Source organism: Microcaecilia unicolor, chromosome 6 (assembly GCF_901765095.1).
Source record: "Microcaecilia unicolor chromosome 6, aMicUni1.1, whole genome shotgun sequence".
Taxonomy (NCBI): domain Eukaryota; kingdom Metazoa; phylum Chordata; class Amphibia; order Gymnophiona; family Siphonopidae; genus Microcaecilia; species Microcaecilia unicolor.
This window is the reverse complement of record NC_044036.1, coordinates 145,359,318-145,385,040: the sequence shown is the minus strand read 5'-3', so window position 1 is coordinate 145,385,040 and position 25,723 is coordinate 145,359,318. Positions and strand designations below refer to the sequence as shown.

The 25,723-nt window shown below is 43.4% G+C and overlaps 1 protein-coding gene across 9 annotated transcripts in view; it reads right to left on the bottom strand.

Moving 5' to 3' along the window:
- FOXP1 (forkhead box P1) overlaps positions 1 to 25,723 on the bottom strand; it is an 801,754-nt gene that overhangs the window by 586,373 nt on the left and 189,658 nt on the right. For all 9 annotated transcript variants that reach the window (XM_030208061.1, XM_030208060.1, XM_030208059.1 and 6 more), the window contains one exon: positions 10,624 to 10,739. The gene's annotated coding sequence lies outside the window, so the exon portion shown is untranslated. The remainder of the gene's footprint in view (positions 1 to 10,623; positions 10,740 to 25,723) is intronic.

Below are 25,723 nucleotides of genomic sequence, written 5' to 3'. Positions count from 1 at the left end.
CATTTAGTCTCGAAAGGTTCTCAAAAAGGAAATATAATGCGCAAAGAGAAATATAGGATAATGCATTGATCGCACTTCTAATCCGCTTTTGCTTCACAAGTGTAAAAAGCTGGCATAATTCACAAGCTCAGCAGGCAGTAATAGCAAACCACTCTGGACTATGTACCCATTCTATTCACCTATCTACTTAAAAAAAATAAAAAAGCATTTAATACTCTGATTTAGTTATGTAGCCTGCCTTTCTAATTAGAATATTAGCTTTTGAACTTTTGTGCAAGTGATGCGTCATGTAGAAACGAGCTTCACTTCTTTGGTGCAAGAGCTACAGGCTGTCTCATTCTGTTACCCTGAAATATAGTAACATAGTAGATGACGGCAGAAAAAGACCTGCATGGTCCATCCAGTCTGCCCAACAAGATAAACTCATATGTGCTACTTTTTGTGTATACCCTACTTTGATTTGTACCTGTCCTCTTCAGGGTACAGACCGTGTAAGTCTGCCCAGCACTATCCCCGCCTCCCAATCACCAGTCCCACCTCCCACCACCGCCTCTGGCACAGACCGTATAAGTCTGCCCAGCACTATCCCCACCTCCCAACCACCAGCCCCGCCTCCCAACACCAGCTCTGGCACAGACCGTATAAGTCTGCCCAGCACTATCCCCACCTCCCAACCACCAGCCCCGCCTCCCAACACCAGCTCTGGCACAGACCGTGTAAGTCTGCCCAGCACTATCCCCGCCTCCCAACCACCAGTCCCACCTCCCACCACCGCCTCTGGCACAGACCGTATAAGTCTGCCCAGCACTATCCCCACCTCCCAACCACCAGCCCCGCCTCCCAACACCAGCTCTGGCACAGACCGTATAAGTCTGCCCAGCACTATCCCCACCTCCCAAACACCAGCCCCGCCTCCCACCACCCCAGGTCCACTAAAGAGCCAGATTCATTCTTGGTTTTGTCCCCACTGCATGCACAAATCTGCGTTCTGATTTTTCACATTCAGCTCCCCTAGAACACTACAGCTTCGAATCCAGGGCCGGCTCACTAGCTCATACTGCCGTTTGGAGGCAGGACTTATCTCATTATCACATGGAGGATCAGTGCCAAGGATTTTGTAGAGACAATGTTCACAGACCCTGGGGTAGGGCTCTCAGTCACTGTACAACAGTGATATCTAGTGGCCAGATTAAAACCCCGTAATTGCATGATTTGGGGTGAAGCACTGGTGCATGACCCCACTAAGGTCTGACATTGTTAATGAATGAACTAGGTGAGCTGAGTAGACATATATATAAACTAATTTATATCGTATAAATCAATATACGCGTCAAGTTTCTCTTACATATGCACACAGCTCTGGAATTCTCTACCAAAATGCCTGAAATCTACGAATATTCATCTAGAATTCCGAAAAAAACTAAAAACTCACCTGTTCAAGAAGGCATACCCCACAGTATGACAAACACACCGAACTACTACTACTACTTAATATTTCTAAAGCGCTACTAGGGTTACGCAGCGCTGTACAATTTACATAGAGGGACAGTCCCTGCTCAAAGAGCTTACAATCTAGTAGACAAGTGAACGGTCAAATTGGGGCAGTCTGGATTTACTGAACGGTAAGAGTTAGGTGCCGAACGCAGCAATGAAGAGGTGGGTTTTAAGCAGAGACTTGAAGATGGGCAGGGAGGGGGCTTGGCGTATGGGCTCAGGAAGAACAATGAAATATGGCATTTTAATCAGGAAGCAGAAAGTTTTCAACCCCGACGCATGATCACACCCTAACATTTTGTTTGAATCACCCCAACCTATTTGCCAATACTTCTTTACTGTACTTGTCACTGAATAGTACCCCATACTGTATTTGTTCACACCGGAGTCTGTAACCACCTCGAGCCTACTAATAAGTGGGAAAAGGTGGGATACAAATGTAACAAATAAATAAATAAAATAAATATATGAAAGGGGGGATTGGCCACTGTTGAAAACAGGATGCTGGGCTTTATGGACCTTTGGTCTGCCCCAGTATGGCAATACTTATGTACCCAAGTAGTTATAAGGGAAGACTTATGCCTACAGATCCCAAGCCTCTGTCTGAAAGAATCGAGAGCTGAAATCAGTACATGAAAAACTGGAATGGAATCCAACAATATCTGTTCATGTCTCCCTACTGCTCGTTTCCCCCTTCCCAATAACTCTGGTGGGGCATATTAGACAAAAAGCAGTTCTCAACTTTTACTTATTTAACCAATAAGTGCCAAGAAGGGTCCATGAACGATATCAAGAGCCATCCACAGTGTGTCAGCTTTCCTCTGTTTCCAGATCGTGACCATTTAATGTCATCATCCCAGACTGCTTTGATTTCTTCTCTCACTTTTGCCCTCTATCATGCCCTCCTTGCCTCAAGAACAAAGTTCACGCCTGTCAAAGAAGGTGCAAAACTCAAGCCCTTCGGGTGGAGCAAAACTGAAAGGTTCGCTCCCCAAATGATACTCTTTATGACAACTACATCACATGGTCCATGAAGATTGATAAAACAGGTCAGAAGGTCTCCCGTATGAGAAATACTAACATTTACTTTCTTTTTGAAGACATTTACTCAAGGCGATGTAAGGTAAGAATAAGTCAAACACAGCCAATAAAGAATTATAGCAGTAAAAAATATTCAAAACACAATGCAAGGTGTGGCATAGTATACTACATTACAATGTCAACACAATACATGACAAAACATTTTAATAGGAGTTAGAAAATAAGGGAACTAATTTAAAGAAAGTTGCACATGAAGTCAAAAGGGTGCATGAATATAGTCTCAGCTAGGGTAAGAGTGGATAAGCAAGATTGATTATCGACTCTCTGGTCATGTTTACACGCTATAGATGCCAAACAGCTGAGCAAACCACTAACCCAAATTCACTTCCTGGGTAAGTTCTCATTCTATCACTGTTCTCAAATTGCTTTCAACAAACCAGAGTTGTCAGCTATGTTCTTAAGCTCCACCGTTTCCTTCTTTCAAGAAACAATGTTCGAACCCCCACAGGCTGGTGCATACGCCACGAGTACAAAGTGGCCACAAACTCTACACCTGCACAGAAGCAGCTACAAAAGCGCATGCTGGAAAAGTACACAGTGATTTCAACATGGTTAGGATTTTAAACTATAAAAAGAAAAAAGATAAATCTGAGAAACTTAAGCAGGGGGTTTCTTTTCCTGAGGAAAGTTAAGACCCCACAAAACCCGTCAAACTTTTATGCTCTCAGATGCTGCCTGTCAGCAGCTCTAGCACAGTCTGATATGATAAATACCGTGTTTTCTACAAAGAGATGAACTAGTCTGATGGCCTCGTGTCTTGCAGACTCTTGCAGAGTCCCTCACGTTCAATAATCACCCACCCTACCCCTTGGAAGCCAATTTGCTCCTGCTGTCAAAAGACAGACCGTTCTCCCCTCTGCTCACCTGGTCTTTGGAGGCTGAATCACTACGAGTAATCGTGTATGGGGACAAGCACCTCCTCCACCCAACACTGGAAAACCAGATAGAACATGTGGGCCACACAAACAGAATGTCAACTAGATCATTTCCCCTACCACCCACATTTAGTTCAAACAGATTCCGTGGAAGCAGCTGCATGTATTCAAACTTGCCTGGCTGGCACTGGGTATGCACTCGCCCATTCTCCTGAATAGCTGGGTGAATGGGTGCAAGCCTTTTTCTCCAAGTTTAAAAGATAACCAGGTCTAAGCAACTTAAGGAGGAGTGCCAAGTCCTATATTTAGGTTCTAAGTTCACCAATGATTAGCGGTTGGTTCTTTAGAGCCACTTTGCAAGAAAAAGCACTTTACCCGGCTTGTTGAAGAACATTAGGAAAGAACACTTTCAGGCAGTACTGAAAAGAGGATATTTACCGGTAGAATCATTTTGCCTTGCAGTGGAAAAAAAATGAACTGTGTGGGTAGGACTTCAAGTTTTTATGAAGAGAAGAACCAGAGCGATTGAGAGCAAGATGGCCGACGAGAGCAGACGTGTCTGAAAGCGCTCCGCACTTACCAGACCGTTTGGCGGTGTTGCAGATTCCGACCCCTGAGCAATTATGGGGAAACGGAAAGGAAAAACCAGTGTACCGGCCTCCTTGGCCCCTGGGAATGTTCCTGCTACTCGGCAGACGGTTCTGGAGCAGTTCGGGCTTCAGCCACTGGCCACGCGGTTACCAGCTTTGGATTGTTCCGCTATTTCATCGGCGGGACACAGCGTAGAGGCGATCTCTTTGAGCCCGCCGGCGATCACAGCGCCTCCACAACCCGGAAATAGCATGCAGTTGGCGAGGGGTGTTGAGGGAACGCCCGAAGTGGAAAGAATCCCCCAACCCCAAGGAGGCCACGCCACAGCGTTTTCCCCAGTGGTGAGTGAAACGGAACAACAGAGGGGTATGGGTACATCTACCCCCACTCCAATGGGCTCTATTCCAGTGATGTTGGACGTGACCGACTGTGGTAACTTTAGAGAATCTATGGGATGTAATTCAGGGAATGAATTCTCTACTTTCAAAGGTAACCAATTCCTTTACTGAAGATTTGTCTAAATTGAAACAGTCTCAAAAACAACTGACTGAGAAAACTCAGAGTCAAGAAATTCAAATGGAGTCTTTAAGGACTGAACTTTCTAATCTTCAGAATTTTGCTGGGGTTGTCGTTAAGGATAGAGAAATTCTGGCAAGAAGGCTAGAGTTCCTCGATAATCAGGGGAGAAAGAATAATCTACGATTTATTAACTTTCCTAAATCACCATTGATCCCAGCTTTGGATATGCTTCGTAAATATTTCAAAGAAATTTTAGGAGTTCCAATAGAGGGGTTTCCCCCTATTGTACGAACCCTGTATATAACTGGGAGAAAATTAAATCCTCTGAGTCCTCAACAACAACCTGAGATGAATCTAACAGAATTTCTGGAAAATTCTATGGATTTAGTGTCGGAAAGGACTACCCTTATAGTTTCCTTTGCACTTGAGGTGGATAAGATGAATATTTTCAAACTGTATTTTAAGCATTTGAATGATAATTTTCTTGGGGGTACCGTTAGAATTTATCCTGATTTGAACAAGGACACTCAGGCCCGTCGGCGAGAATTCTTGAGCTTAAAGCCAAGAGTTCTTGCAATAGGGGGAGTCTTCAAGTTAATTTTTCCTTGTCGTTGTATTTTGTCCTTGAATACTGTGAATTATATGTTTACGGAACCCAAAAAAATGAAAGATTTCTTAATTGCCAAAGAAAGTAGTCAAGAACTTTCACAGAACTCCTAATAGAGTGAAAATACGCTGATGTATTCCGGCTGCTGATATCCGCATGTCCCTGCTTAATATTTGTTCTTTTTTTCCTTTGTGTAGTATATTATACCTTGTTTCTTGCTCATAAATAGTGGTCTAAATAATGGGATATTTTTCCTATGTTAGAATTGTGATTTAATTTTGTTTCCATATCTTACATTTATGTATTAGATGTATTTACATTTTAAATGCAAATAAAAAAAAAATAATAAAATAAAAAAAAAGAGAAGAACCAGAGAAGGAGAAAACCAAGCTGAGAAGCAAGGATACAGCGGAAGTCCTAAAATGAAGGGACATAAACACGGGGGACGAGCGAGGGGGGAAGCAAAAGAGCTGCACCAATCAGAAATTCTTCCGTGTTCCGTTCATTTATTTTCCACGTGTCTCAAAAAAAAATAAAAAAAAATCTAACCAACTTACTAATGCCTCTTTATAAAGTGAAAGTATCCTCTAGAAAACACACAGCAGATATATCACTGCCCCTGCCCTGCTGTGCCAGATTTTGTATATTATCTTTCTGTCAGGATCACCTTGGAAATGAGATGTGATTTATGGTGCATTTGCTCTACAAGGAGTAAACATGCACACAAACAATCATTCAGACTTTTATGGCGGCATCAAAACCAAGCTGACAGCCGGCCGAAAGAAATGAGATGTTTTCACAAGCATATGCAGCGCTACAAACCCATAAAATGCAGAAATAGAAAATGTATTTGCCTGTGGAGTTATGGGGCACGGTGTCCCTGACTTGCCCATGCACAACCTCCTCCCTTCTTCCCTAATGAAAGTGCATTTTTCTTGACATGGCGTTGAGGAAACCTTGGGCTTGCATGGTGAGGGTCTATCTATTGCTGGGTTTAATCTGCGTTTAGTAATGATGCAGAAGATTGGTTCTGGTCTTGGTAGATTTAACTTTTTGTGCCCTTCCAAAGTGACTCATATTTCATGCAAAATAGTTATATGAGAAACAAGACAGAACATAGTTCTCAGAAAACCATGTCAGAAATCCAACAAGCAAGGTCAACTCTTGCTGCACAGATCTGCACTACAGTCTGTAATTAAGGACAACACAAGTCTTGACGTGTCAAGAGCACTTAGCTTTACATAACAACTCACAGGAACAGACACTGGATTGTGTTCTATTACTAACATAAGATAACACAGCAAATTAGCTCTCATTCATTAGTCACTGATCTGAATGGACTTGTATTGTTCAACAGAGACCAGCCCTGGTTCTCCATCTCCTGCAGAATTGCTGCAGTGCACTTGTTGAATGGCTTTGCAACATCACTCAGCACTACTCTAGATCAAATTGCTCCTAAGAAGGAAGAGCTCCTCTCCGTGAGACATAATGAAGCTCTGAGAGCCCTAAAACGGGAATTGAGCAAAGCAGAAAATCTGGAGGAGTGCTCAATCCCCTTATGATCTTGAATCATACAATTTGAAATTGACAGAACACAAAGGTGCCATCTGATCTCCCTAGAAACACTTATTTCAAATTAAAATTGATTTGGCTTTAAATTGTAGCAAGGAACTATATGGAACAGTAAAAATTTGACTCAAGAGAGGAGACCGGTCAAGTCATGTCATCTCTCCCAATAACTTTACGCTAACTTTTCCTAACAAAATTTCTAAACTTTTGTTATTTGAGAATAAGCTGTTCCCTACAGAAACCTGTTGTTGTGATATCCTCTTAAGCTATCTCTAAGCACATAGTGTCAAAAATCATCTCTACTTTGAATGCTCTTAACCCATCTTTTCACAACCCTTGTTCACACTTTTTGCCTGTGTCAATTTGATAAGGAACTTGCACCTGCCCTAATGACAATGGCAAACATGTCCTTATCTGGAGGGTGGCTACTCTCACCTTTGAAAACTTGTGACTGTCCATCCATTATTGAAGAAAAATTCAATAGATCCTTCCATCTCATTGAACTATATCGCCCAATATCCTCTCTTCCATACATCACCAAAGTGATCAAAAAACAGCTTTGACCCAACTTAATGAGTTTGTTGAGCGCAATGAGCTACTGGATCCATTTCAATATGTACTCTGTAAATCCAACAGTATGCAGCTCTTCTTTCTATGACAGACACATTCAGGCAAGTTTTGGTATCACTGTTCTCATTTAATGTTCTCCTGGATATTTCTGATGCTTTTGAAAAACTGAATTACACTGTACTTCTAAATAGGCTAAATTTCTTTGGCATCAACCAGTACTATGCATTTCAGCAGGCAAGGAGGGGGCTTATATAAGGGGGCCACAAAAATCATGAACTCCTCTCTTTCTAATGGGCAACTACCAACAGTTTTAATCACCAATTACGAAAGCTTTCTATACAATGAGGAAACTGAGAAGAATAAGATCTTTTTTTTAATCATTCCGCCTATAGGTTACTGGGTGCATTCTCTTGCCCTATCCCACTTGGATTACTGCAATGTATCGTATGTGGGACTAAATAAGTGTCATATTAGAAAAACATTGCAGAACACCGCAGCACATTTAACTTAACATTCTTCCAGTTATGTTTCAGCTTCTCCGCTGTTGAGGAAGCTTCACTGACTTCCGGTCAGGGCTTTGTTCTATAATTTTTTTTTTTTTTTAAATGCTTCATGGTTACGCCTTGTCATATAGGAGAATTTAATTCAACAATCAGGAATATATCCTTAGGTAGTAGTGTGTCTCTTCTCTTACAATTTCCTAGTCCAAAAGGCATCATATATAACTTTTATTTAACAGTACATTTTCGTATCAGTCTTCACACTGGTGGAACTTGTTATCTTTAAATAGTCGGCAAATATTTCATTATTTTGCATTTAAGAAAGCTCTTAAAACTTATTTCTATGACTTTCTTTACTGTACTGATTTGTATCTTAGTTTGTGATTTTGAAACTACTGTATTTCCAGGGTTCTGTCCGGTTTCTTTAGATTGTGTACCACAGAAAAATCTTCAGGGATATTGCGGTATAGAAGCTTAAAATATAACGTGAGGTACTGTCTCGTCTGCTAAAGAACCACCTCGACCAGGACAAGCTCAAAAGTTACTAGCCAGTATCTAACACCCCATTTTAGGTAAACTTACAGAACAGTCTGCATTCAGCTCAACAATTGGCTAAAAGAGACAACGTAACTAGATCCCAGTCAACTTGGATTTGACCCTCAATTCCTGCCACATAATCTTCAAAGGAACCATGGAAGGATTCACTTCAGTGTTATTACTGCTGAACTTCTCAGCTGCTTTCGGACTACAACATCATGCTCACACAACTGGCAGAAACGCATGGTACAGTACTTGCCTGGTCCAAATCTTATCAGATAGGCAACAATCCATACTGTTTGGCAGCACCTTATCACCACTGTGGGCGCTGACCTGTGAGATACTACAAAGGTCAATACCATCCCTATTTTCTCAAGCCACCAGCCAAACCGATTCAGTTGATGGATACTCAGTTCTACATCTATGTGGATGATGTTCAGTTACTCCTACCTGATGAGCTAGACTTATCTACAGCCCTGAATAAACTAACTGCCTAACAGCAATTCAAGAATAGGCTAAAAACAAACTTTGCCTGAACCCAAGTAAAACTCAGCATCGGTGGGTCCCTAACACAAGTGGTCACATATCCAACCTCAAAATCCCTTTTGGGAAGTATGAATTCCCCCTTAAATCACAGGTCAGGAATCTCGGGCTACAGTTAGAGGCATCTCCTGAAGGTTGCTTAGATATGGGGAGAATCTATGACCTGTGACAGCTATGCTGTCCCTCTCCATACATCAAGATGGAAAGTCTTGTCACCAGTGGTTCATGCCACAAGAAGACTGGATTACTGTAAAGTATTCTATGATGGTGATACTACAAAGGGTTTGCAAAAGCTCCAACTGGTTCAGAATGCCGGGTTGCACAACTAATAGAAGGTTGTAAGAGACGTGATCAAATCACATCGTTCTGCAAAAACTTCACTGGCTACCAATACAAACAAGGCTAAAATAAAACTCCATGTCCAATTTAAGACCTTTAAAGGAAATGGGTCAGAGTACCTGAAGAACAGAATCTCCTTCTACACACCTCCAAGGCTGCTAAGGTCCTCCCAAGGAACATCCCTAAGGACACTCTCTCCAACCCATCAACAAGCCTTCTCCGGAGTAGCCCCCACACTCTGGAACGCAGTCCCAGGAAAACTTTGGTTAATGCAAATCTACCTTTACTTCAGGAAGTAGGCAAAAAATGGTTCTTCTCCCTAGCCTTCAACAGAACAAACAACTAACTTGCTAGTCTCAAACACACAAGGACTAACACTGACTGCGCATACTGTAGAAGGTTTTGCTTATCCACTCTTACTCAAAGCTGAGATCATTTTTACACACCTTTTCCATGAGCAATTTTTCCTTAAGTTAGTCACTTTATTCTCCAACTCATGTTACTCTATCTTATGTGCCTATAAGCTCCCCTCAACTTACACCCTATGCTGTCTGTTAAGATGCTGTAATGTGTATTCTGTTGACATTGTAAGTAGAATACCATGCCATAATGTGCATTATTTGAATACTTTTACTGCTGTAATTGTTTACTGCCTGTGTCCAGCTTATTCTTACTGTACACTGCCTTGGATGAATTTCTTCAAAAAGGTGGTAAATAAATCCTATTAAATACATAAAGGTGTAAATCTGCAGCATACACAGTACTGAAGGGGGGATATTTGGCCTCTGCTTTGAAAATAAATGCATACTTTTCAGTCCCACCCAATTTTGCAATGGCAGCACACACATATGTACATTAAAAAAAAATTTACGCCAGCATTTACATCTGCTCAGAAGCAGGCATAAGGGTCAACTTATGGTCGCTTGGGGCTGGAGGTTTGCTAAAGGCACAGTTTTACCTCTCTGGCTTTTAAAACCACCTAAAAAAATTTTTAAAGAGCTTCAGCTTGGCTCCTTTATTGGCAATTTGCTTTTTTTTTTTTCGATACCCAGTTTTGTAAAATCCACAATTTACACAGGTGGACTTATAGTACTTACTTGTGGAAAGAGAGCCATTTACTCACATTCCTGAAAATACCACTTTTTTTTCATGTTCCTTTTAAAATGACTGTTCCTGCTATACGTTCTGCAAACTACATGTTTATTTCCCCGTTTCCTTATACATATTTTACAAAAGACTTGTTCAGTAAGCTTTTTGTAAAATACTTAGGAAATTGCACGTGTGCAGACTTGGAAATCCCCTTTCTCTACCTGGATAATCCATGCAACACGTGAAACTATTACATTCTAACATATCTTTAGAATTATTATACACTTACCTCAACTGTGGCTTTTATACTTGGCTTTGAACTTCGAGGGATGCCACAGTAAAAGGGGTTAGTCTAAAGAGACTTTATAAAATGCACTTCATTGTAACACATGGATTCACAAGTCCCTAAAAGGGAAAGCAAATCGTCAATGGGATTTCAAGTACTATTTACAAGTCAAGTTTGCCCACTTTGAATACAATAAAACAAACAAAAGCACAACACACCTGTCTGTATATGCAACTTTTGGGATTCCTACAGAAGCTTATGCAATGCAGTTCCATGGATCTTGATTTACATAGAAGCATATTAAGTTGCAGGCCACTGCATATTTATACAACAACCAATGCACTGTAAACCGTAGACCAAACTGCTTTTTACCCCAGAGAGTCAAAGCAACAGATTTTGTTGTTGGTTTGCCCTGTTCCCTTGTCTATATTTTCCGTTTGCTTTCAAATTTGGCATGTGTGCATCCTCTGTTTTTTTTGAGGAAAGGCGGTTAAGTTTTAATAAATCAAATCAACTTTAGTTGGGCTAGGGTTACCATATGGCTCCAGAAAAAGGATTGAGCCAATCTGGGTTTTACTTCCATTGCTTTCAATGGAAGCAAAACACGGACTGGATCAATGTCCTCCTTTTTCTGGAGCCACTTTTCACGGAGAGAGTGGTGGATACTTGGAATGCCCTCTCGCGGGAGGTGGTAGAGATGAAAACGGTAACGGAATTCAAAAAGCACGTGGGATAAACAAAGGAATCCTGTTCAGAAGGAATGGATCCTCAGAAGCTTAGCGGAGATTGAGTGGCAGAGCCGGTGGTGGGAGACGGGGCTAGTGCTGAGCAGACTTCTACGGTCTGTGCCCTGAAATGGCAGATACAAATCAAGGTCAGGTATACACATAAAGTAGCACATATGAGTTTACCTTGTTGGGCAGACTGGATGGATCATGCAGGTCTTTCTCTGCCATCATTTACTATGTTACTATCCTGCTTATTTTCGAAAGAGAAGGGCAGCCATCTTCCGACACAAATCGGGAGATGGCTGACCTTATCGGTATAATCGAAAGCCGATTTTGGCCGGCTTCAACTGCTTTCCGTTGCAAGGCCGGCCAAAATTCAAGGGGGCGTGTCAGCAGTGTACCGAAGGCGGGACAGGAGCGTGGTTAACAGATGGCAGGCTAATGGAAAAAAGGCCGGCCGGCTCTGACAAACATTTGGCCGACTACTTGGTCCCTTTTTGTTCACGACCAAACCTTGAAAGGTGCCTGAACTGACCAGATGACCACCGGAGGGAATCAGGGATCACCTCCCCTTACTCCCCCAGTGGTTACCAACCCCTTCCCACCCCCCAAAAAAAATTTTTAAACATTTTTTGTCAGCCTGTATGCCAGCCTCAAATGTCATACCCAGTTCCATCACAGCACTATGCAGGTCCCTGGAGCAGTTTTTAGTGGGCACTGCAGTGCACTTCAGGCAGGCGGACCCAGGCTCACCCCCCCCCCCCCCCCCACTACCTGTTATATTAGTGGTGGTAAATGGGAGCCCTCCGAAACCCACTGTACTCACATGTAGGTGCCCCCCGTTACCCTTTAAGGGCTATGGTAGTGTTGTACAGTTGTGGGTAGTGGGTTTGGGGGGCTCAGCACACAAGGTAAGGGCGCTATGCACCTGGGATCAATTAGTGAAGTCCACTGCAGTGCCCCCTAGGGTGCAAAGTTGGTGTCCTGGCATGTCAGGGGGACCAGTGCACTATAAATGCTGGCTCCTCCCATAACCAAATGGCTTGGATTTGGCCAGGTTTGAGATGGCCGCCATTAGTTTCCATTATCGGTAAAAACCAATGGCGGCCATCTCTAATGCCGCGATCTCTAAGGCCGGCCCAAATGTTGAGATTTGGCCAGCCCTGACCGTATTATCGAAACGAAAAAGATGGCCGGCCATCTTGTTTCGATAATACGGTCGGGTATGCCGCTTTACGGGGCCGTCCCTAGAGATGGCCACCCTTATAGATGGCTGGCCCCGTTCGATTATGCCCCTCTATGTTACAAAAAACAACGTATTGTAATGATTACATACGTGCACATTATGATTGCCAATGAAATGCAGTATTTCTTATGCCAACTTTAGTTAGATGGCAGCTCAATTGAAAATAACTGTATTGTATTTATATTTACTCTTGGTTATTTTACTATTGTTATGCTGTTAACAAAATTATAAGTTTTATGTTTGTACCTTGGGTGAATCTCTTCATAAAGGCGGTTAATAAATCCCAATAAATAAATAAATCAATTAGGAGTCCTTTTACCAAGCTGTGGGAAAACGGGCCCTGTGCTAGCAGTGGAGGCTATTTTTCCTGGGTGCCAGGGCCCTTTTTACCACAGCATGGCCATGCAGTATGAGAAATCTTACCATATGGCCATGCGGAGGACAGCCCTTACCACCACCCATTTGAGGTGGCGATAAGGGCTCCCGTGGTAACCCAGCGGTAACTAGGCAACGATGCCCAATTACTTCCAGGTTACTGCTGCGCAAGTTATTTCTAGGGGTTTTCTTTTTCTCACGGAAATGGCGCACGCTCAGGTTGCAATTACCACTGGCGGCCACATTGGCCCGATTTAGCATTCCGTAAGCCCGCGATGGGCTTACCAACACTTTGTAAAAGACTCCCTTAGGGTCACAGTTAGCAGGTGCAAAGATCCTGGGCCCTGATAACTCAAAATAATCTAGGAGCTCTTTAACAAAAGCACGGTAAAAAGCGGCCTGCATTACTCATAGCAGGTGATTTTCCCCGCACGCTCAAGCCAACTATTCGTGTGTCTGCCAAAAAGCCCAATTTTTATTTTCGGCAATAACGGCCAGGCGCTAAGTCAAAAATCAGCGTCTGACCATTTACCACGTTAGCCCTCACCACCTGCTATTTTCTTGGCAGTAAGGGCTCACATTCTTAACCCCACGGTAAATCAGGCGGTGAGCAGCAATTTTAGCCAGGCTGCCAATTACCATTGGGAACGCCTCCCACGGTAGAAAATTGAAAATTATTTTCTACCACAGGAAACTGCTGCGCCAACCTCAGAACTACCACCGGGCTCCTGCACTACCCTGGCGGTAGGGCCGATTTGGCACGCAGTAGCCCTACCAAGCCTTTGTGAAAGGACCCCTTAAATGGCCAGGAAAGAGTCCTTATGGTTTCAAGTGCCTGTCCAGGGCTACACGGGCATTTTCCAGCAGCTCTTAGGACCCTGTTTACAAAGGTGTGCTATATTTTTTAGCGCACGCTAACCATGTAGACACCCATAGCAATATTATAGGCATCTACACAGTTAGCGTGCGCTAATTTTTAGCACACGCTAAAAATGCTAGCGTGTAATGGGGGGAGGGAGAGAGATTTTAAGACAATTGTGGGGGGGGGGGGGGAAGACCCAAGAGTTGTGGTCTCCCGCACAGAATATGCCAATGTTGTAAGGAGGAGAGGGAGTTACTTAGCTTAGAGGTGTTGGGGGGACAAAAGTATTAGAGACATGTCTTGGAGGCTATCTTTTCATGCTTGGGCAAGATGGGAGACGGGAGGTTTTTTTTTTTTTTCTTCTTATGTATTTCAAGTGAAAAGTGAATTGTGTTGTTCTATTTTGTTGGCAAAGGGATAGTCTGGCCTTGATTGGCTGGGGTGCGAGTTTGGGGAGGAGGGTGATACATGGGGTGGGGGGGGGGGGGAATTTGGATAAACTTTGAGGAAGGCATTTCTTTTTCTATTCTGCTCTGTGTTATATACGATATTTATTTTTTGTCAACTCATGAAGAGACTGTTGAAATTTGTGTAAAATGCTGGTTTCTCAATAAAAATGTGAAAACATAAAAATGCTAGCAAGCCTTTGTGAACAGGGCCATTGAAACTGCCCAAGTTAGCAACCAAACTGGCTATTTTGTGGGCATCCCAAGGACTGAGTCGGAACTTAGTTGGTTTAGTGCCAAAATTGACCCTTCACCAACTAGGAAAACCGCATAATAAGGGCCAGAAAACACAGTCCTTTCTTCATGTGGTTCATCATATCCAGTTAAGTCTCAATATCACACTTCGGGGCCCTTTTTACAAACGGCATGTTAGGCTCTACACGCATGCAACATGCGCCAAAATATGATGACTGCCAGGCTACCACGCCCCCACCTAGCAGTAATTTCAGATTTGCCGCGTGCCTATAATGCCTGGATGATTTATTTATTTCCTCCCACATGCAACGTTTCCAGTGGCTGACGCACGCCGACCGGTCACCGCGTGTGTAGCGCATGAGCCCCTACCGCTAGAGCAAGGGGTGGTGTTAAAGGCTCAGGCCGTTTTAGGCGCAAGCTGGTTTCAGTTTCACCACAAGACCCGTTTTTTTTAAAAAGCCCTTTTTTGCACACATTAACTGGCCCGGCGAACAGCCAAAATACACGCCGACAATACCGCAAGCCACTTTTTACCGTTGCTTAGTAAAAGGACCCCTTAACCAGCCATGTTTTCACTGGCTCCATATACCCAGAACTTCAATGTTGAAGCTCAGACATGGCCTAACATTTCCAGGTATAAGGGCTGAATATCACAAGCTGCTTGTGCTTGGATGCACAGCCCACTATTATTTTTTTTATTATTATTTATTTAGATTTTGCTCACACCTTTTTCAGTAGTAGCTCAAGGTGAGTTACATTCAGGTACTCTGGATATTTCTCTGTCCCAGGAGGGCTCACAATCTAAGTTTGTACCTGAGGCAATGGAGGGTTAAGTGACTTGCAACATGATCACAAGGAGCAGTGGTGGGATTTGAACTGGCCACCCCTGGATTGCAAGACCGGTGCTCTAACCACTAGGCCACTCCTCCTCTAGTTTGACTAAAATGAGAGCCACTATGGGGATAGTGACAACACATTTTAAAAACTAGCCAAATACAGTTCCCCAAAATAAGAAGAGGATTTACGCATCACCGCCAAGTATATGCACCCCTGGTCGGTAGTCAATATATGCATTTAGCAGACTTAGCAAAGGCTTCGACAGCGTTCTGTAATTAATCAAGCTTCAGTGGAGTAAGCTGAAAATTGTTAGTATGTTAATTGCTATTTCTATATATGTTGAAAGAGGAAAAACTACTGCACATATCTCCTTCCAGATAATATGCTATTTAATAATAATGATACAGTGGATTTTTCTTTTTAAATCTGTAAAATGAATGCAAATTTTAATCAACATCAGTTCCAGATTACTATTTATATAGCAGACAGCAGCTTTTCAAGTCACTTCTTAAAAACATGAGATCACCTTACATGGAATAAAAATTAATAGATAAATTATGTTGCATTTTATGCCCCATTAAACAGTTAAAGAAGCAGATGTACAAAATTTCTAAAGTAAACATCTACCAGGTGTTTTGCAAAGATGTTGCTAAAATTATACAATCAAGATCTGGTTAAACTGTAACATATTTATGTTGGTATCTAGGTAAAGGCAACCTAACAAGCAAATAATATTTTAAAAAGGCCACTTCATACTGAAGTACTTCTCCATGAAAATAGATTAGTATTTGGAAAATGGAACGGGGGAAGATAAAGTTTTTTGGATTTAGCTCATGGCAAGTTACCAATCAGGACAGGAGGCACTTTCCTATCCCTGGACAATCCAAGGGGACCTTTAACCAAAGCTGTAAAAAGCAGCCAGAGCGCATCCTTACACAGGTCACTCCTGCGTGCTAAGACCATTTTTACCACCGGGGTAAAATGGCTGATTTTTAAATTTTCTGTATTAATGGCATAAGAACATACTGGGCCAGACCAAAGGTCCATCGAGCCCAGTATCCTATTTCCAACAGTAGTCAATCCACAAGTACCTGGGAAACATTCCAAAAAAGTAAAACAGATTTTGTGTTGCTTATCCTAGAAATAAGCAGTAGATTTTGTCAAGTCCATCTTAATAACGGCTTATGGACATTCCTTGTAGGAAATTATCCACACCTTTTCTAACCCTGCTAAGCTAACTGCTTTTACCACAGTCTCTGGCAACTAATTCCAGAGTTTAAATTACACGTTGAGTGAAGAAATATTTTCTCCGGTTTGTTTTAAATTTACTACTTAGTAGAACAGGCGGCTCATTTTCGAAAGAGGACGTCCATTTTTCGACATAAAACGGAAGATGGACGTCCATCTCCCAGAGACGTCCAAATCGGTATAATTGAAACCCGATTTTGGACGTCTCCAACTGCAGTCCGTCACAAGGACATGCAAATTTCAAGGGGGCGTGTCGGAGGCATAGCGAAGGCGGGACTTGGGCTTGCCTAATACTTGGACGTCTTTCACATATAATCGAAAAAAGCAAGGATGTCCCAGACGAATACCTGGACGTTTTCACCCGGACGTGTTTTTTTTACGACTAAGACACAAAAAGGTGCCTGAAATGACCAGATGACCACCGGAGGGAATCGGGAATGACCTCCCGTTACTCCCCTAGTGGTCACTAACCCCCTCCAACCCTCAAAAAAAAATCTTTAAAAATATTTCGTGCCTACCTCTGTGCCAGCCTCAGATGTCATACTCCGGTCAATGACAGTGCATGAAGGTCTCTGGAGCAGTTTTAGTGGGTACTGCAGTGCAATTCAGACAGGTGGACCCAGGCCCATACCCCCCCCCCCCCACCTGTTACATTTGTGGAGGAAACAGCGAGCTCTCCAAAACCCACCACAAAACCACTGTACCCAATATACAGATGCCCCCTTTCACGCGTAAGGGCTATGGTAGAGGTGTACAGTTGTGAGCCCACAAGGTAAGGGAGCTATGTTCCTGGGAGCATTTTATGAAGTCCACTGCAGTGCCCCCTAGGGGGCCCGGTTGGTGTCCTGGCATGTCAGGAGGACCAGTGCACTACAAATGCTGGCTCCTCCCACATCCAAATGGCTTGCATTTGGACGTTTTTGACATGGACGTCTTTGGTTTCGAAAATTGCCGAAAGTCAGAGTCTCTTGACGTTATTTTTGAAACGAAAGATGGATGTCCATCTTTTTTTTCGAAAATACGGTTTTCCCCCACCCCTGGACTTTGCCGTTTTGCAAAGATGTCCAAATCGCAACTTGGACGTTTCTTTCGAAAATGCCCCTCTAAGGGGCCCTTTTACAAAGGTGCGGGAGGGCTAATGCACAGGTAAACACATCCAATCAGTACTACTACCATCAGAGTATAAGCATGCGCCTGGCAGTAATTCCGATTTTGGCACGCCACGAATCCCGCAGTAGAAAATAATTTATTTTATACCACGAGAGACATTTCCAGTGGTAACCTGCAGCATGCTGTGTGGGTAGAGCATGAGCCCCTACCGCTAGGTGAATGGGTGGTGCTAAGCTAAGGGCTCAGACCACAAATAGGCTCGATCTAGTTTTAATATTAGTGCAGGCCCTTTTCCCAGCCCATTAATAGCCTTATTCTGAGCTGCGGTTAAAAAAAAAAAAAGACCCAGCACACACCTAAAAGATGCGCCCCCATTATCGCAGCTTTGTAAAAGGACCCCTAAATTGGGTTCCCCCTAGTCCTAGTATTTTTGTAAAGAGTAAACAAGCAATTCACATCTATCCGCTCCACTTCACTCAGTATTTTATAGACCTCTATCTTATCTGCCCTTAGCTATCTCTTCTCCAAGTGGACGAGCCCCAGTCACTTTAGCGTTTCCTCATAGGGAAGTTGTCCCATCCCCTTTTTTCTTGACCTTCTCTGTACCTTTTCTAATTTCCATTAGCATCTGGGCATTAGTGTGTGGGCCCTAACACCCCCTTATTTTCAGTGGCATTATCCGGTTAAGTTATCCTGAGGCAGTCAACGAAACTCGGGCCAAAGTCACGACTACAGCTGTTGAGATAAGTGCATCCTTAGAACCTTTAAGATAATCAGGTTCAAGTTTGAAATTATAACATCTAAGAGGTATACAAAATAACGAGTGGAGTGGAACAGGTGGATGTGAAGCATTTGTTCACACTTTCCAAAAATACTAGGACTAGGGGGCATGCGATGAAACTACAGTGTCGTAAATTTAAAACAAATTGGAGAAAATGTTTCTTCACCCAACGCGTAATTAAACTCTGGAATTTGTTGCCGGAGAACGTGGTGAAGGCGGTTAGCTTGGCAGAGTTTAAAAAGGGGTTAGACGGTTTCCTAAAGAACAAGTCCATAAACCACTACTAAATGGACTTGGGAAAAATCCACAATTCCAGGAACAACACGTATAGGATGTTTGTATGTTTGGGAAGCTCGCCAGGTGCCCTTGGCCTGGATTGCCCGCTGTCGTGGAAAGGAGGCTGGGCTCGATAGACCCTTGGTCTTTCCCAGTGTGGCATTACTTATGTACTTATGTAAGAGGTTTCAGCCTATGATGAATGAAAGGTGGCTCCCTTAAGTTGGGTGACTAATAAAGGAGCTTTCCTTAGCATTTGAGGCTTTTCCTCGTTTAATTACAACACAATACATCACGTACACACAGTAATTGGATTATATCCTTTATCGTGAACAGACATTGATGATATTCCAAGCCTTAATTTGATATTTAGAATTATCCAGTTAAGTGCCACTGAAAATGAGTCAGTCCCAGACAGGCAATGTAAACGGCCAAGAGCCTCTCCTGGCCATTTAAATCGTTTTGTGTATCAGGCCTGTTATTTACAGAGTCTGGAACTGGCAACCAAAGAACTATTTTTCAATCAACTTTTTTAGGATCTTTTATGAACTTCCTTTCTCCCAAGCTATGCCACTTTCCTTTCCAAAATGCAGGTTACTAATGATAGATAAAAAAAAAAAAAAAAAAGAGGGGTGGGGGGGGGGGGGGGGGACAGTTTTGCAACCTGGCAGCTTCCACAGGAACAGGGAGCGGTGCTAATCTAATACAAGAGCTGATTTCTCTTTAATTACAGCAGAAAATGCAGCTGTAAGCCCCCCCCCCCCCCCCCCCCCCGCTGCTGGGTGCCAGTGGCCCAAAGAAGCTAAATAATAAGTCACAACTCCACTTACACAGCACTCAAGAGAAGAAAATGGACAAATCATGGATGGATGAACTGTCTCTGAACAAAGCCCTCAGACTGGCCTGCTGAACCATCTGATCTTGGACATTGTCCCTTTTTCACTTACACTTTTACAAGTCTAATCCAAAGGGAGCAGGCTCCGAGTGCTTTGTAAAAATGATCTCTTTCATTACAGCTCAAGTGCCATTGCTACACGGCTTCCTTAGCAGCCCCCCCCCCCCCCCCAGTATCTCTTATTCTTCACACCAGCTGATGATTTAAGGGCCTCCTGAGCAAAGCACAGTTCCATCAATGCCTTTCCCTTTCTGTCAAGAGGAGAACCAGCCAAGAAAGGCTCTTGCCTTCTGATAGCGATCCTCTAAACTCTCCCGGGTTTTTTTACGAGTCTTTCAGAACACGCATTAGCAAAAGCATCAGAATTTGTTACCATTCCAGAAAAGTCATCTGAAGAAAGGACTTCTGTGGCCTTGATGGCACAGGCGATATATTGTTTTAAGAGAAAAGTTCTGAAATTCAGGGCCCTGTTTACTAAGGTGCACTAGCATTTTTAGCATGCGCTAAACGCTAGAGACACCCATATAATCCTACGAGTGTTTCTAGCATTAGTGCATGCTAAAAATGTTAGCACGCCTAGAGCGCAGATTAGTAAAACAGGGCCCTTAAAAGCATTAATCATTCAAATGATATGCCCCCCCCCCCTGCAGATGTAAGGGAAGGGGGAAAAGAATATCTGTCAATATGCCAATACTCCTCACTGATATTCTCATGTGCTCCTCACCCTTCCCCAACCTGCAAAACCATGCAACATATCAGGAAAGAGAAGCCCAAAAGTCAGCCGTGGACTAATTTCAGTGGCTTCCTGGCAATGAGCAGAAATAATAACCAAACGTAAGACTTTACTTACAATTTAATCAATTAAACCTTATTTATACTTTTATATAAATAATTCCACAACTATCCACTCGATTAAGAAACACAATGTAATACAGGAAAACAGCATAAACAGAAATAATCATTTAAACCTTTAAATATCCCTATCATGTGCTACAATGTTTTTTTAATGCTGGTTCAATAAAATGGAATTATATGCTACAAAAACTCCTGCTCAAAGAATACAATTAGAACTGCATGCTACAAAGTTTTGAAGATCTTCTGAACAATTAGCTATACCAGTTATCTCATTTTTTACTTAAAAGTCAATAAACACATGTTAGAAAACAGATCTTGGATTGGAAATGCAGGGGAGACAATGTTTACAATCTGGGGGGGGGGGGGAATTCCAGCAATCTTGCAACAGACACACCTAGTGCTTCAGCTGGTGAGGCGGAAACAGTTGGAGCTGTGCGACTCAGAAGACTAGACACCCTGCCCTGAAATGATTTAGATAGAATATTGACAAGCATTCATGTATGTAATTGCATGATTCCGTAAACTGCGTCTAACAGACATAAATAGCACAATCAGTCTTCTTAAATGATTTGTCATGTGTTGATACTTTGGAATGCGATGTGGGGAATGAAAATGAGCTCCAAGGTACGGCCTGCCCAGTTTGAGGACAACATATCCTTGACTTGTTGTCCATGACACTCATCATGGTCACCATAGGTGCCGACTCCGTGGGTGCTGTGGGTGCTCGAGCACCCCCAGTATTTGACCCGCCGGAAGTCCCAGAACGGAAGTTCCCAGCCAGCCCGACCTGCGCTGCCCGCCCTCTTCTCCCTCAACAGTCCTCCGCCTGCCCCTCGCCTTCCTGCGTGCCGCCCAGAATTTAAAAGTCATCGTACCTCAGGGTCCCGGTGGCAGCAGTGAAAGGCGTGCAGGCTCGGCACTTCAACCTTCCCTTCTCTCTCTCTCAGCTCTGGTCCCCTCCTTGCGGAAACAGGGAATGAGGGCGGGACCAGAGGCAGAACTGAGAGAGAAGGGAAGGCTGAAGCGCTGAGCCTGCTCGCCCTTCACTTCTGCCGCCGGGACCCCAAGGTAAGATGACTTTTAAATTCTGGGCGGCACGCAGGAAGGCAAGGGGCACTCAGAGAGGGAGGGGGCAGGGAGGGAGGCCTGGAACACGGAGGAGAGGAGAGGGAGAGAGGCCTGGAACTCAGAGAAGGAGGGAGGGAGGGAGGCCTGGAACTCGGAGAGGGAGGAGGAGAGGAGGTAGGAATGCACCACCTGTAAAAAAAGAAAAAAAAATTTCACCACCCCCAATCATTTTGAAAAGTTGGCTCCTATGATGGTCACTTATCCAGCGATAGCAATGCATTTTGGGCTGAAAACAAAATACTATCATTCACAGGAGGTGCAACTGAATACAGTGCGGACAGCCATCATGAGGAGTCACAGTGCATGCTGGCCATCCGTGACCTAGAAAACTGAGACAAGATCTCTCTACTGGCATTCATTACACAGTCCCTTTTCATATGAACCCCCAAAGGGGGGAAACTATATCTATTCCATGACAGCGAATTTCATTACCAAGTTACACAATGAACAGCAGGGGTAGAATCAACCTCAAACAGGCCCTATAGCCCCATTCCCTTTCCTCAAAATGATTCCAAAGCTGATCAGTAGAAGCTACTATCTGTTACTAAATTTATTAATGGTGCCAACTTTTCAGAAAATTATGCTGGCATTTCGACACAAAGAACGTTAAGTTCTTCCTTCTGCATCTGTTTCAGCTGGCATCGGATTCAACCTTGCTAATCATGTACCGTCTTCATAATTCAGACGGGCTCCATCTCCCTCCCCCCACTTTCCAAAAACAAAACAGTACTGTTGTGTAGATTGACTGCTAATTTAAGAGTATTTAACATACTATTGGCATATTTCATATCAAAGGATATCATCCCACAATTGTGGGCTTAAACAAGAAAAAAGGTTATTTAACCGTTGATGGATGGGCAATGAACATAGATGCAAGAACATAAAAACATACAATCGCTGGAGAATAGGGACATACAGAAGACAAAAATTTCAGTTTTTTGTTTCACACATTCATTTCAATTAAAAAAAATACATATTAGAATATTTTAACATGTTACAATTGACTTAATGCCTGTTTATTTGGATTTTGCTCACACTTTTTTTTCAGTAGTGGCTCAAGATGAGTTACATTCAGGTACACTGGGTATTTCTCTGTCACTGGAGGGCTCACAATCTAAGTTTGTACCTGAAGAAATGGAGGGTTAAGTGACTTGCCCAAGATCACAAGGAGCAGCAGTGGGATTTGAACCGGCCACCTCTGGATGTTAAGGCTGGTGCTCTAACTGCTAGGCCATTCCTCCACTCCAGTATATTAATTCATTGGGTTAACAGGTAACATACTAACACGGTAAATTTGCACTTGCCACGCGGCCATTTTAGGGTGGCGGTAAGAGCTCCCGTGCTAACCCAGAAGTAAACCGGCAGAGTACGACGCTATCCAATTACCACCAGGTAACTCCCTGCAAAAATATATTTTTAAAAATATTTCCACTAGCGACAGAAATGGTGCACACTGGGGGTGGAACTACTGCTGGCCCCCGCGTTGGGCCGGTGGTAGTTCCAAGTTGCCAAGCAGCAGCCGTTTAGTAAAAGGGCCCCTATACCTCTTAGCTCCTATATCTCTTAGCCTCTATATCTCTTAGCTCCATCCCTGGCTGCCTTCAAATCCAGGCTAAAGGCCTACCTGTTTGATGCTGCTTTCGAATCCTGACTTGTAACTTTTATCTTATCCTTATGTGTCCTTCTGTCTGTCCTTCCCTTATCCTTTTTGGTCCTGTCTGTTTGTCCTGATTTAGATTGTAAGCTCTTTTGAGCAGGGACTGTCTTCTTCATGTTCAATTGTAAAGCGCTGTGCACAACTGGTAGCGCTATAAAAGTGATTTATAGTAGTAGTCTTTTACTAAGGCGTGGTAGCGTTTTTAGCTCACAGTAGAAATCAGCCGAGATGCCCATCTAACGTTCTGAAGCTGACTTCGTGGCAGTGAAGCCGTGTAGTGTTCGTAGGGTTCGTAATCACACTCCTGATCACTGCCCCGCCCTCGAGGGAACTCTGTATAGTTGCCAGGGAAAGAAACGTGGCGTCAGAAGGAGAAGGGACCAACCACAGGCAATCACAATCGCTCTCAGTTTCCACAAACAGGAAATGAGGGCGGGACCAGAGGAACAGCTGAAACCACAGCCTATCTGAAGCGGCGTCTGTACTTGCTGCACTTCAGTGTTGGCGGCCGATCAGGAGGTAAAACTTTTTGAACAGCACACGTCTTCCTTGCACTCGCAGGTCACAGACACAGAGGGAGGGAGGTGCTGGGTGGAGGAAATTGGAGGATAGGGGGGGCGCACTGAGACGAGAGAGAGAGGGAGGGGGAGGGGGGTCCTGAGATGAGAGAGAGGGGGAGGGGCCCTGGAACCTTGCTAGCACCCATTTCCTTTCTGTTCTAAACGGGTCTCTTTTACTAGTAGGAATATAATGGATGTCTCGAAGTTTACCACCAGATGATTTCCACCACAGCTTAGTAAAAGGGCCCCTTAGGTAGACGGGAATAGAAGTAACTCCTTGAGTAACAAAAATGATTTTTTCCCCCACCTCTGAATGCAGACTGCAATAAAGCCCAGATCTCCTGGATTTATTTTCTTTAAAAAATCATCACTCGAGTTTTTGAGGGGTTTTTTTTTTGGGCAGAGAATATTGCCCACCTTTATACTACTAAAAATCAAAAATATTTTACCTACTCCACAGGCTCTTCCCACTGTCTTTTCAAATAAAACCAAGTCACAAAATAACGCACAACAATGTTATAAAATAATGCTACCAACAATACCAAATCTGTGACTTTTAACAAGCATAATTATACTTCATCTGATACCCAAACTATGCCAATAACTATTCAGACATGGATTTGCCAAAAAGCAAGGGGACTTCTAGAAGGGCTAATTTAAGAACTAGACAGCAGTCAAACAATGTTTACTGCACAAGTTTTTGTTGGCAGGGTATTTTTCCCCCCTTTGGAAGATTTTCCTTTCCTGAGGCAGATGTGCTATTTCAGGACTTAAGCAGGATCTTTTTTGTCTAATTTTTGGCCAGTCCTTAAATTTGACCCTTTGTTCCGGAATGCTCATTTTCTAGTATAGAGACATGTAGGTTTCTTATGGGGAAGCAAATATTTAGAACTGCATTTTAGTCTTGCTAATCCAGTAGTTCCCAAAACTGTCCTGGGGGGGGGTTCAGGTTTTCTGGATAGGCTTAGTAAATATTCACGATATTAATTTGAATGCGCTGCTACCACTGCATGCAAATTTCTCTCATGCATATTCATTGTGGATATCCAGAAAACTTGACTGGCTGGGGTTCCCCCTCCCCAGGACAGGATTGGGAACCACTGCGCTAAATCCCTAAATTGCTGATGTTGATACTGCCACTAAGTCTGACCTGGATTCTTCATGAAACCTGAACGTCGCCAGGGGAAGAGGAGGATGAATACTGCTTTATCATAAGTACATAAGTATTGCCATACTGGGACAGACCAAAGGTCCATCGAGCCCAGCATCCTGTTTCCAACCGTGGCCAATCCAGATCACAAGTACTACTACTACTACTACTTAACATTTCTAAAGCGCTACTAAGGTTTCGCAGCGCTGTACAATTTAACATGGAAGGACAGTCCCTGCTCAAGGAGCTTACAATCTAAACGACAGGTGTACAATCTAAAGACAAGTAGGGTTAGGTGCCGAACGCAGCATTGAAGAGGTGGGCTTTAAGCAAAGACTTGAAGACGGGCAGGGAGGGGGCTTGGCGTAAGGGCTCAGGAAGGTTGTTCCAAGCATAGGGTGAGGCGAGGCAGAATGAGCGGAGCCTGGAGTTGGCGGTGGTGGAGAAGGGTACTGAGAGGAGGGATTTATCCTGTGAACGGAGGTTACAGGCGGGAACGTAAGGGGAGATGAGGGTAGAAAGATAGTGAGGGGCAGCAGACTGAGTGCATTTGTAGGTAAAAAGGAGAAGCTTGAATTGAATGCGGTATCTGATCGGAAGCCAGTGAACTGACCTGAGGAGAGGGGTGATACCTAGCAAGATCCCAAAACAGTACTAAACATTTTATACTGCTTCCCAGATATATTTGCAGCAT